This window comes from Melanaphis sacchari, unplaced genomic scaffold (genome assembly GCF_002803265.2).
Source record: "Melanaphis sacchari strain LSU unplaced genomic scaffold, SCAv2.0 Contig65_pilon_pilon, whole genome shotgun sequence".
Classification (NCBI taxonomy): Eukaryota; Metazoa; Arthropoda; class Insecta; order Hemiptera; family Aphididae; genus Melanaphis; species Melanaphis sacchari.
The window spans coordinates 744,783-758,086 of NW_020271469.1; the positions used below are offsets into that span (position 1 = coordinate 744,783).

A 13,304-nucleotide genomic window follows, 5' to 3' on the forward strand; every position below is an offset into this window, starting at 1 on the left:
TATTTAAAATTTAAAAAATTTAAATTATTTATTTATTATAGCTAATGAATAAAGGGGCGAATTGAACGGCCATTATTTTTTTTTATTAGTTACTCGTTTAGATGAGGTACAGATGTATAGTGACAGATATAATATATTGGTACTATGCAGTTTGTAAAACAATATCCTATCATGCTAGCCCCTGAAATTATTTTAATTTTTTTTTAATAAGTTTATGATTTTTGCATGTTATATTAGATTAAGCCCTAGGCTGATTAATATAACTATATTGTACTCGTATTTTTTATGTCAAATTTATTTCATCTGAGATAGATATTTAAATTCAATTTACTTCGTATTTAACTTTTTGATTAAGTCTTATTTTGTAGTAAATATATAATAAAAAGTTAAATTCGTACAATAATGATTTAAAAAAAAATCAAAATCCAAAAATATTTCATTAAAATAAATTGACGAGCTGATAAAAATTAGTCTGCATGAATTGTTTATAGATAAATACTATATTGTATAAAAACTCTATGCCATAAAGTTATAGTAAACATATTTTATATTTTTATTATTATTTTAATATTGACATATAGTTTTTTATTCGGACGTTTTTTATTTGGTGTACAAAGTGTACTTTGTGTGATACCTAAGTATTTAAAAACAAATTTATATTTATACATTTTTAATAGGTTACTTATTAATATATTTAGTAATTTATAAATAAAAAAATAAATTGGCATTTTTAACATAGAAATTTATTGATAGTCGAATAATTAAATTTCATTATGTTTTTTATTTTGGGAAATAATTTGCATTTAAAATAAATAAAAATGTCTTATTCGAATCTCTTTTTATTATATACAAGATAGGTAAGTATTCATTCGGTCATTGCTTTTCTTCTAATTTTCTGTTGTCTACAGTGGATGTGAACCACCGCGTTAGCGGTTTCCGAAATCAGATCTATAGCATCATAAATCTTAGAGGAAGCAATAAAACGGAGTACAATCCTCCCCCATTGGATGTTTACAGTGTTGTCGCCAACAACATTGTAATATATGAATGTTAGTTGCTAAAATCTTAGGCTATCATACTTGGTTTTTGACTGCAATAAAATGTGAACAATAACGAAGGTTTTAATTTTTTAATTCTATTACTTCATTAACATAAATCTTTTTTTAAAACTCTTTAATTATATATCGATGATATAAATTGTGCTTCATTTGCCATTGAATAGGTATTAATTTTTTTTTAAACCACCATTTATACATAAATTTATACCTTTATACCTATATATATAGGTATATATATTTATTGAGTTCATGAATATTAAATTCTGCGCCTCAGAATAGCCTCCGGACCCTCACATTAACGCTTAACTTTAAAAAAAAAGCTTTTTTCCCTAATGGTCTCATGCTGTTTGCTTAAATAAACCAACCATGAAAATGATATAGAATGTATAAATAAACTACGTTGAGGGACTTCTTCTTTTGCTTTATAAAATATTAAAATGTATAAATATTTAAAAATGTGTAGTAAAGCGTTAACTTAAACAAGAGCTAATATGTTTTTACTAGATATGCCAACACATTTAACTAATTGTGTGTAATTGAAGTATTATATAGGTATCTAAACAAGAAACATTTATTATTTTATAAATATTATTTTTCATAATAATAATATGATAGTTAATCTACTTTATAGAAATATCGAAATTACTCCGTCATTAAATAATATGTTAAATTTGAATCAATTATAAGCCATTGATACGAAAAAACGATTCCAAATCTTTCATAATATATTATGTTATAAATAATACCAGTGTTATTTTTGAAAAGTAATCTTGATCTTTTATCTCTGAATAGTAAATAGATATATTTGTTATCAGAAAAGACCGTTAATGTTGGCTATTGAAACAATTTTTTATTTTTAAAAAGTGCCTTTAAATACTTCATTGATTATAAAAATAATAAAATTAAAAATTAAAATTTTTCTATTTTTCAATCTCTAAGTTTAAATTTTAAAAATAATTATATACTATATAATTATCATATCGTTTTGCTGAAATATTTTTTAATCTATATTTGTATAATTTCTTAATTTTATTAGGGAGTTTGGTATTTTATAAATTTGATTTACTGGGATATAATATTTTTATTATTTTTTTTTGTTTAATTTTATTACGTAAATTATGTTTTTTATTATACTCTTTCCATTCGTATATTTGATATTTATGTGCTTTGTAGATTTATTATATTAGTTCATTACTTCAAATAAAACATTGAGATTACGCTTAAAATGAATATTAAGTTAATTGTATCAAAACAACCATTTTTTTGAAAAAAGTTTTAAATTTACCTTCTAAAAATGTTTTTGTAAGTATTCACCTTTCTCCAAGTATTGAAATGTCTTTAAAAAGTTCCTTTATTTTTTCTCGGATTCGTTTTTTAGATTATTAGTTTATTATTGGAGAGGAATGACAAACATATTATTATTAATATAATAATATATAAAATATACATTCACCAACTGAATTTATATGAAAATAAAAATATCGTATTTTATACACCATCACACATGATATTCCTTCATGCAGTATACATTTTTTTTTTGAACCTAATGATTGATTTATAGTTTTAAATAGTGCATTTTTAATGTATCTAATAAGGTATTTACTTACTTAAGAATTTAAATTAGAATTCAATACAATTTAGCAAGTGATTAATGATTTTGATTTTAATATGAATATGTAATAAAATAATTAATTATAAAAACCGGGAAATTATTTTAGTTGAAATCACTAAAACCTAATTATATGAATATTTCAATATCTTTATAAATAGAGAATTTCTTGTTTAGAATTATTTTTCTTAGGTAACGAGAATTTATCATGAAATCTAATTCAAATACATTCATTTAATAGTAAATATTAAAAGTTTACCCGTTTTTTAAGTTGTATATAATATTTATACATTTTTATAATAAGAAAAAATATACAAATTCATTTCATTTTAATAATTGAGTAATATTGAGCTTTAGTGATGCTAAATCATTTAATATATTAAATATTTTACAATAATAGGTACCTAAAATAATATCCTAAGATAAATTTTTTAAAAATTTTTAGTGCATTGATTTGTAAGTTTTAATTATCTAAACATTATTATATATTTTTTCATTAAAATGAATATAATATTGAACAATTTTTTAGTATTTTAAAATTTATATAAGTTAAAATAAATTTTGAATTGTATATTTTAATTCCTGAATATACATTGTTTGTAATATAAAATGAGCACTTAAAAATATACTTTGTAACTGTGATTTATTATTTTAATAATTAAATCATTGTACATTCATAAATCAATAATATGATTAATTAATCTATCATTGTGTTATCATGAATTTTTTTAATATTATTTACTTGTATTATAGAGTATTGTGAACATCATACAAATTAAATACGTTCTAAATTTAGGCTAAGTTGATTGTATATAGCTATGTATTTTTGAATAATTCATTTTAACTCAATTAATTATGTTTAATTGCTATTATTATATTCTTTAAATTAAAAAAAAAAACATTTTTATATATTTACTATGGTCCATGAGAATTGAAATAATTAATCTTTTGTTGGAATGAATCGATTATCACCATATTGAATTTAAAACGATATTAAGCAAAGATATATTCACCAGTCTTAGTGTTTGTTTTTTAGTAAAAATATACTTGAATTCTATATTGGGTTAAATTTCAATTTTAAAGTGGTTCAAATTACATTTTTAATTCACAGTGTAAATAGGAAATTATTTTTTCAAAACGTAACATTATTTTTGGAATAGCACATTAATTATTTTATTATTTAATATTAAAGTTACACCCAACAATTTTAAATAATGCAGTTAAAATTAAGTTGGAAACGATTGAAAGGAAATTGGATAAAAATAACACTGCACAGAATTGAAAACAAAATAAAGTCAACGCAAAATTATGGTAAATTATGTCCCTAGCGCTATTCCTCATTGAAAGTATATAACATTATCAAAGAATTTTGTCTAAAAATCCTTCCCTATCATAAATTATCTGAGATTTAATGATTTCCCAATATTTTTGATAGAATTAATTTATGTTATTATTTGTTTGATTCGTGGTATTATATTATATCTTATAAGTTATATACGGTTATATTAATTGTTTATATTTAATGAGAATAACGTAAAAATTATTTAACAAACTAGTTTGTCACTTGATAAATATAAGAAGTTTAACGTAATATTTTTACGAAAGACTTTTTTTGTAAAATTTGAAAGTTACTTTCTGGATTGTCAGAAATACAATTTTATACACTCAATGTCATCTTGGTAGTTTTATAACGGTATAAGTCTACTGATATATTATAATATACTGACTCCTGTCTCTGAAAATTATAGGTATATTATTTATTTTAACAGCGAATTATTTTATTTTGTATTTAATAGTATTAGTTGAGAAATTTACAGTAAATACATCGATGTTTGAAAATTTGTACTAAATAGTAAGAAAACGTAGAATACCTAAGAATGATAAAAATTATAGAATGTAATCATAGTAACATTGGATAAAAAACCCCGGCAATTCGTTTATTTATATTTCCCACACATTGATTATACAACGGTATACAGCTAAAATTTTACCCTTTCTGGTGTGTCATATACCTATATTTAAAATATATACACTATACATATACATGCACATACAAATACACATGTATTTTAAGATCAATAAGATGATGTGGTGACAGAGTGTTTGTCATCATAGTAATGCCAAGTGAAAAAAAATGTGGGGGTAGCATGGTTTATTATAGTTGATTGCTTAGGGTGTGAGGTTTGGTTACATTTTATATTCATTACAATTGAAAGGTCGTTAAGAAAAGCGATATTTATGTTTATTTTCATCATTAATCATTCATAAAATATATATTTTTGTCTGGCGTGGTAAAAATATAATCGTTTGTGAACGACCGAATGCTATCTTCCATACGAAATTATTACACAGTATGTTTATATAATAAAAGTTTAAAAAAAAAAAAAAATAATTCGTATATATCTATAGTTAAAATATTTTATTTATTGCATTTTATTCTTATAAAAGTAATTACGATTAAAGATTAAAATCACAAGGTTTTTTTAATATTTAAATGTATGTAGTATAATACAATTATATTAACATTTTATGAAATATTCCATTGTAATTTATGTTATGATTATAACTACCTAAATTATTTTTATTTTTTAACGAAAAAAAAATGTGTATAGCATTCATCACTTACATTTGTAACTGTGATAATATTTTTATTAATGAAGTGTTATTCAACTTTAATTTATTCACATGTATATAATTAAGCATTTTTGGAATATTTATTATTTATATTTTATTTTAGGGCATTTAGTTAAACGTAAAACATCTATAATACAGTACTATTTCCGTAGTTTAAATGTGGTTTACCACTGTAAAAATATTTTTTTAAATCTTCAACACAATATTGTGATGTTATAAATATTTGATATTTTTATTTTATTAATTCGACTAAAAATAATTTAGACATAGTTAAATATTAAGCGAGGAAGTAACAATGTGACATTATGTTGAAAAAGTCCATTTACCTAAAAACAAACAGTGAATAAATTACAGTTGGAAAATACTTTATTATTATTACAATTAGATCGATTGCTAACATCAAATAAATAACACTTTAATAATAATAGCTTTAATTTGTTTTGTATTATTTTATTTATTGAATGATCATTTTATCATTTAATTGGAGATTTGAAATAGAATCCATGCTTGTTTAATTTGTCAAAAGAGTGTTAAATTGCATTTAACTTTGTTGTACAGTTATCAAAAAGTCGTTTTTGATGTAATAGATCAAATTAAATATTTAAATGAAACAATTAAAATTAATCTTATAAGTAAATAAACTTAATACAAATAAAAAGTTCTCGTTTGAATTAGTTATTGTAATGATTTATTTAATGGAAATACCTAATTGAATGAATATACATAAAAAATAATTTAGTTTGTTAATAATTTGACAATTACTACGACAGAATTAAAAATGTACAATTATATTAATCATGTATAGTGTAATACATTAATTTTTAAAAAAGCATATCTACATAGAATTAGACATTAGTTATAAAAGTTATCTTTTAAAATACATTTTATTTTATAAGTTTCAAAACTAGAATAATATTTTATAAATTTTTCAGTGTTAGTCGAGGTTAAAAACTTACTATAGTAAAATAATAAATATTAAATTAATAGTTTTTTTTATTCAGTATAAACTATAAAATTATAGAAGTAAGTTGTACCAATTTATCTAATAATATATTCTTAATGTACCATATAATATGGAATTAAGTTGATAATATAATATGATTTATTTATTTTCGTACATTTTTCAGATTCTTAAAATGATATACAATATAAATATAATACATTATATTATGTATATATATATATATGTTTAATGCGTTTGTGAACGATATACTTTCAATAATATTTGCAGCAATTTATATTGTATCTATTTTTTTTTCTTTTTATTAAATATGGTTTTCCTTGCTTATAACCAGTAAGCAATAAATCGAGAACCAGAGGGGCGCCAAAGAGGTTGTATCCAACCCTCTTTTGTTTACAATTGTGGGAGAGATAACCGGATGGAGAGACTTGAAGTAAGAGGGAGTGAGAGTAAGAGAGAGATTGAAAATGCACGTACAGTCACATTTTGACGTGGGGTGGAAAATTCGATTTTAATTTAAATTTTGATGGACACGTGAAAGTTATCCTGAGTAGAAAGCATGTCAAGATGACACGATTTTACTGTAATATCTATCCTGATAGGGTGGTCCCTGTAGACTGTGGTCGAACAAGAACAAATCGCGGGGTTCTTTTGTTGTGGGTTCTGGACGACAGACGACAGCCAGACATGCCTTGCAATGTTTAAGCAACATTCATTTTTTTTTTTTTTTTAGTTTTCCCTTTAGGCGTTCTGTATGCTTATATATACGTACTAAACAACGGACGTACATAAGCGTTTTTACTTCAGAGTGCATCGGCAGACAAAGACTTATAAGATGGCGTAAACGATTCTCATTTTGATTGCTTAACGAAGAAGAAACTTTCCCCTGATCATTTTATTCTTAAGATTTGCATAATACTGTCGTTGGCTAAAGGGTGAATGATAATCAAAGGTCGTTGTCAGCCTTTAATTATGGAACGGAACGCAAAGGAATGACGGTAGGCGGTAGAATATCCAATGAATTATGATCCTTGGATAGTCATTAATAGGCGTGCTTTACGGAATACACCCGTTAGAAAATGCTGCACTTGTCTTTCAAAAGTTTTGCTAAGAGGACGTATACTCTCTCTTATTTTTTGCTCTTTTAATTTTATGAACATGTTATGATTAACTTACTAAAATAATTTACGAACTCTGAAATGAGGTTATTTGATTAAAATCATAATGCCATGGTTTTGCATATAAACATCTAAACAAGTATGAGTTTAAGAATATTGGTAATAAATACAATTATTTTATAGTAAAAATATAGAGTGAAGACATTAGTTCAAATTAAGTAGATATAGGTACAAAATATTTATTATGTAAAATAAATTAAGAGTTGGCAAACAACATTTTTTGTCAAAATATTAAAATTTAAAATACTTTATTTTTATTTATAACCTTTAAGAATTCTATTATTAAAAATAAATTAATAACCAAGACAGACAAATTAATTTAAGTAACATCTTTTTTATTATTTAAAATTATTGAATAAAAGTACAACAAGATAAACACTTTCAAATTGTATTAAATTAATGTCTTTTGTACATTTCGAAGCCATGGAGTTAGTACAATGTTTAACTTACATATTTATGACTTTAATCTATTTAACGACTTTGTTTATCGATTGTTCACATTATTCTTTTCAGTTATTCGTGACTAATTAAATAGGTACTTAAAAAGATAACAACTAAAATATGTTTATTTATCGTTTTTCAAATTTTATTTTAAAAGGTGTACTTACCTATAAAAAAATAAAATTGTATTTTTTAATATAATTTTATAATTTAGTATAGTGTCCAAATTTTAAATTTCCAATTCGAATATTTCTGACTCAAAAATGATAATTCCTAATAAATTAATTTAAACAAATTAATATTAATGAATTACGTACATATTATTTATATTTTTAAAATATTATAAATTTATAACTTTAAGTGTTATTTTAATTAAAATTTTAAAAATAAATTAAATATTAAAATTGTAAAAATAATAAGAAAAATATAAATACATAGATATTAGATATATTATAAATTACAATGTAGCATATAAATACATTATTAGTCGTTTACATTTTTTAAAGTTTCTTAATAATAATAAATTGAAATAAATGAAGTTTACTACGGTATATTATTAAACAATGAAATGTATTGCAAATTTATTTCTGTACACATAAAACATAATACGTATATTTAGTATAATTTAATTAATTAAATTAGAATTCGTCAATCTCTGTATACAAGTATTATTTTTTTGTTCTATGTATCTTCGTCATAACTCTCACAGTTCATCATGGTACATTAACGCTTCAAATGATGGCCGTTGTGCCGCCTACCAGCCTACCAACCTCGGGGAACTCATTTATACGTTTCATACAGGATATGGGCAAGTCTAAAGCGTATAAGAAATATCATAAATCATAATTCTAGAGCAAGACGTCTGGAAATCATATATTTCCGAAAATAATACAGGATAACGGATGTACAATTTTTTTTGCACAGTAAACATTTTATGACTAACGTTTATAGAGTAGTGTGTTGTTAATTATTATTCATTTTAATAATTAAATGTATACATAGTAAAATTTTAAATCGTTTATTAAAGCAATAGGCACTTAAAATTACTATGTACCTATTTAGTATATATGTATATATAGTATTATACATACATATATATTTATATGTACTTGTGTCTTGATAATGGTACAAGAATAAATTAATTTTAATTATAATCATATATTTATGTACCTACTATTATTCATATTAATGAATAATTTATTTATGATTAAAAATATGATTGTTAGCTGAATATTCATCTTAGTTTAACAAATAAAATATTTTTGTTGGGTTTTCACTCTAATATGTAGATACATATAATTTTTTGAAATATTATTTGTATTATACACTTTTAAGTTGTGATATAATTTAATGATTTTCTACAGCTGTTAAGGGTATACGTATATAATATAATATACGTTGTTAGAATCTTTTTTCAGATTTTTTTTAAAAATAAAATAAAATTTAAACTTTTTCTTAATAATTAATCAGGCATTTATAAATTATAATATTTATTGAATTTAAAAATAAAATATCAATAACTAAAATATCTTAAACGTACTATAAAAATTATTATGAAACACGACACTACACAACTAACTGCTAACCGATACAATAACATATTCAGTATTCACACGTAATTAACTGTAAAGCCATTAGCCAATTACACTCCATGTAAGAGTGACAGTTCGTTGTACACATTAGACATTAACACACTACAGACTATCAAATTCAAATTACTATACAGCCACCTACTATAAAATTTATAAGTTACATATTTCGTAATCATTAATTGTTATAAGTATTTAGTAGGCAATGTAGTAATAATAACTGTCATCGAGTCCTGGTTATTTAAATCTATTTTAGATCCTTAACTTTATCTACTCACGGCTACGGTAATTATATCCAAAGGGTTCCACGACTTTCGATGGATATTTTATATTTAACCGGTCGTTCTTCCGTTCACGTTACAGTACAATAATAAAGCAATACGGTTTTTTTAAAACTGTTAATTATTTGTAAGTAGATAATACAAACCGAATAGATTTTAAACTGATATTTTCACTTTGTTTGATAAAAAAATTTTAAATTGATTAAAAATATGTTTTACTCATTTGCTGATAAATTCAGAATTCTATATTTTTAATAATTTATGTGATATAATTCCTAAAGAAGTGTCATATTTTTATATTAATATATTATAATATATGTGTTTTAACTCTTATTGTATATAAACAATTCACAATTAGAGGATAACTGTTTATAAGTAGTATTAAAATGTAAATTATTCTTGAGTATAAATTTATCCTTTTACCTTAATATTTTTAAACTTGAAAATAATAGTACTAAAGAAAGTGCTTTTAAAAACTTAGTAAACATACTTAATATTTTTGAAGAGAATATCACCAAAATGAGTATATCCACGAGGTCGTATTACACAGGGATGTTTGTAAATTTATATTTCGTTCTGAAGGATTAATTTAAATGATAGATACAAATTTGGTTAAACAGTCTAGAATTATAAACTACTACGGAAAGTATTAATGATATTAAAAAGTCCGTTTCTCTTTTAATACACATATTATATAATACTTCTATGATTATGGCTTTTCGTTAGTTTATAATAACTGTGCACATATAGGTCTGATGCCATGTATTGTATTATGTATGATTATTATGGTATTATCGAAATGTCATAGAAGATCACTAATTGTCTGCAGAACCAAATATTATGTAGTTTAGTATTGTATCCATGACAATTAAATTAAATTGTATTTAACGTTAAATTTAAAGGAACTATGTAACTATATATAATATATATACAAGGCTTGTCAATATTATGGGATGAGTATAATAATAATGTTGTAGTCGTAGCCAAAACTGTCTAGTTAAATCGTGTGCCAAATTTTTGCGCTGTCAACTGGTGGATTGATCGGATTTTAAGCGGTCATAGTTTGTGAAAAATAAGGGGAAAAATATACCTTATGTCTCCCGGGTCCATAACAGTAGTAGTATCAACACCGCAGGGACCGAGTGCGTTTTGATAAATAACCCAATTTTCCCTCTTATGGCAGCTATTAATTAATGGATTAGGCCGTGGTAATAACTCAGTGAGAGTCTCTCAGCTCTACTGCGTTCCAATATGTATATGTAAGGAGTTTTTTTTGTTTTTTTCACCATACACAATATCGTCGCGCCACCGTGTCGTCGGTGACCGCGAGGAGCGCCCATCGCCACGCGTTCCGTGTTGGAGGTTATGATGTTTCGGGCTGAAAAGGGATCGACTAGACCACGGCATTTCCGTGCGCGTCTCCGGCAGCCGCGTACGTCCGTATCACAATTGGGTGACCGGTGAAAGTTCGTGTTTTTCGTTTCGACGTCGTGATAGTTTTGTTGGTTTTTGTGTATTGTTTTGTGTGACTTGTAAATTTTATAATTTTTTTCTGATTTTATTACATATATATTAAGTGTATATTTAGTGTTTAGAAAATTCTTTGAGAGACTTAACCGTGCGGTTTCTCACGTTCGTGTACGCGCGCGCGCGTGTGTATGGATATTTGAGTATTTTATTTTTTAGTTTGATTCAATTTTTTTTCCTTAAAATGACCGACAGCAGCTATAATTCACCTGCCAGGAGTTATGGGTCACCAGCCAGGAGCTTGAAAATGTTAGACAGGGTATACGGTTCTCCAGCTCGGTCATATTGTGGTGATCATTCTTCCGCAACTGAGTCTGAAGGAGAAGAAACATTGGAGTTATTAACTGAAATACCGAGTTCACCAGATCAAACTATTTTAGATGGTTGGCTAAAATTCAGGGACAATAAAAAAGTAAGTAAACTAGGTATTATTGCTTAAGAAAGTTGCATAATTAATTATGGGGAGGAAGTACGACGTACACTTGTCTCCGTGATAGTACCTATAGACACAAATATATACTTGTGCACTTAATTAACTCATATCCTATTGACATATAATATTAATTTATTGTTTTGTCGAATAAAATATAAAATAACAGAACAATTGATAAACACTTTATTTTTATGTGCATATTATATTATAGTGTAATAATACTTAAAATATACATATTATGTTATAAATAATTTCATAATTTATGTTATCAAATAAAAAAAGATAGTTCACACGAGTGATTCGAATACTTTGAATGCAACTTAATTTGTCTTTTATGAGCTTATTATGAATTCGATCATATTAAAAACTAAAATCTAATCAAATATTTTAATATCAATAATTTATACAAGGGTTCCATATTATATTTAAAATTTTAATATTTATTTTCACGAAATTAGAAAGACTATTATTATTTTAATATAATTTAAACAAAAAATTATTATTGATACTAGCTTTTAAATGAAAGTCTATTTATACTTTGGATAAAAAAAAGTGATTTTCATTGTGGCTTAAACTATCTGAATATTGTCATAATTATACAAAAAAAACAGTTTTTAATTAAATTTTCTAACGTTTTTTTAGTTACTAACTATATTATAGTATTTTGAAATATAGCAAATTGCCTTTTTAAAGTATCGTTCGTGTTCATTTTCTAATCTAGAAAGGTGCTGTATAACACTTTGGAGCTTTTTTATGGTCTAAAATATGTTCACCAAAAAAAGTTCATGTATTACTTTTATGGTTCATTTTATAAAAATACCTGTTTCATTCTTCTTTGAATTTCAAAATTACCAAGGATTAATAAAATGTCAAAAGTTAACTGTATAAAATCCGAAAACAATACAGCTTTAAAACGAGAATTTCAAAAGATCTTCAAATAATGCTTTCAAAATTTAAAAAAAATAAATGTTGTGTAAAAATGCTATGAATAATCTATTGGTATTATAAAAATGCATATTGCATATCACATGTTATAAAATAACGGTGAAAAATGTTATGAAAAAATATTTCTGGAGGTTTTTACTTACATTATAAACGGGATGCTTAAAAAATATCTAATAAAATTTTTTTTAAAAGAGTTGTAAAATGCAATTCTATTTAGAAAGCTTAATATTTACAGAAGGTATTTTTAATAGTTTGTTTTTCAACTAATAAAATATACTAAAAATATCCTTACTTATAGAACATAAAAAAAGCTTTTAAATACTGATAATATTAAAAAAAAAAACAACTGTAAATTGTTAAATTAAAAATTATAACTATGATAAAAAAGAAGACTGAAATTAATTTAAAGTATATTTATTGTTTTATTTTGTACTCATAATTTCACATAATACGTATGAGTATATTTATTGCTATTTTAAAAAATTAATTTTTTTCATGAAGTATGGTATTAAATCACAATATAATTTGAATATAACGAATTAATTTATTATAAAAACATTAAGTGGCTCTATAGTGTTTTATGTATTTACTGCATATTATTTTACCTTCATATACCTATTTAAATAGATTGTTTAAGCCTTGAGGTGT

The 13,304-nt window shown here is 23.9% G+C and overlaps 1 pseudogene; it reads left to right on the forward strand.

Moving 5' to 3' along the window:
- Nucleotides 1-11,184: 11,184 nt before the first annotated feature.
- Nucleotides 11,185-13,304, forward strand: part of LOC112600504 — a 225,553-nt pseudogene continuing 223,433 nt past the window's right edge.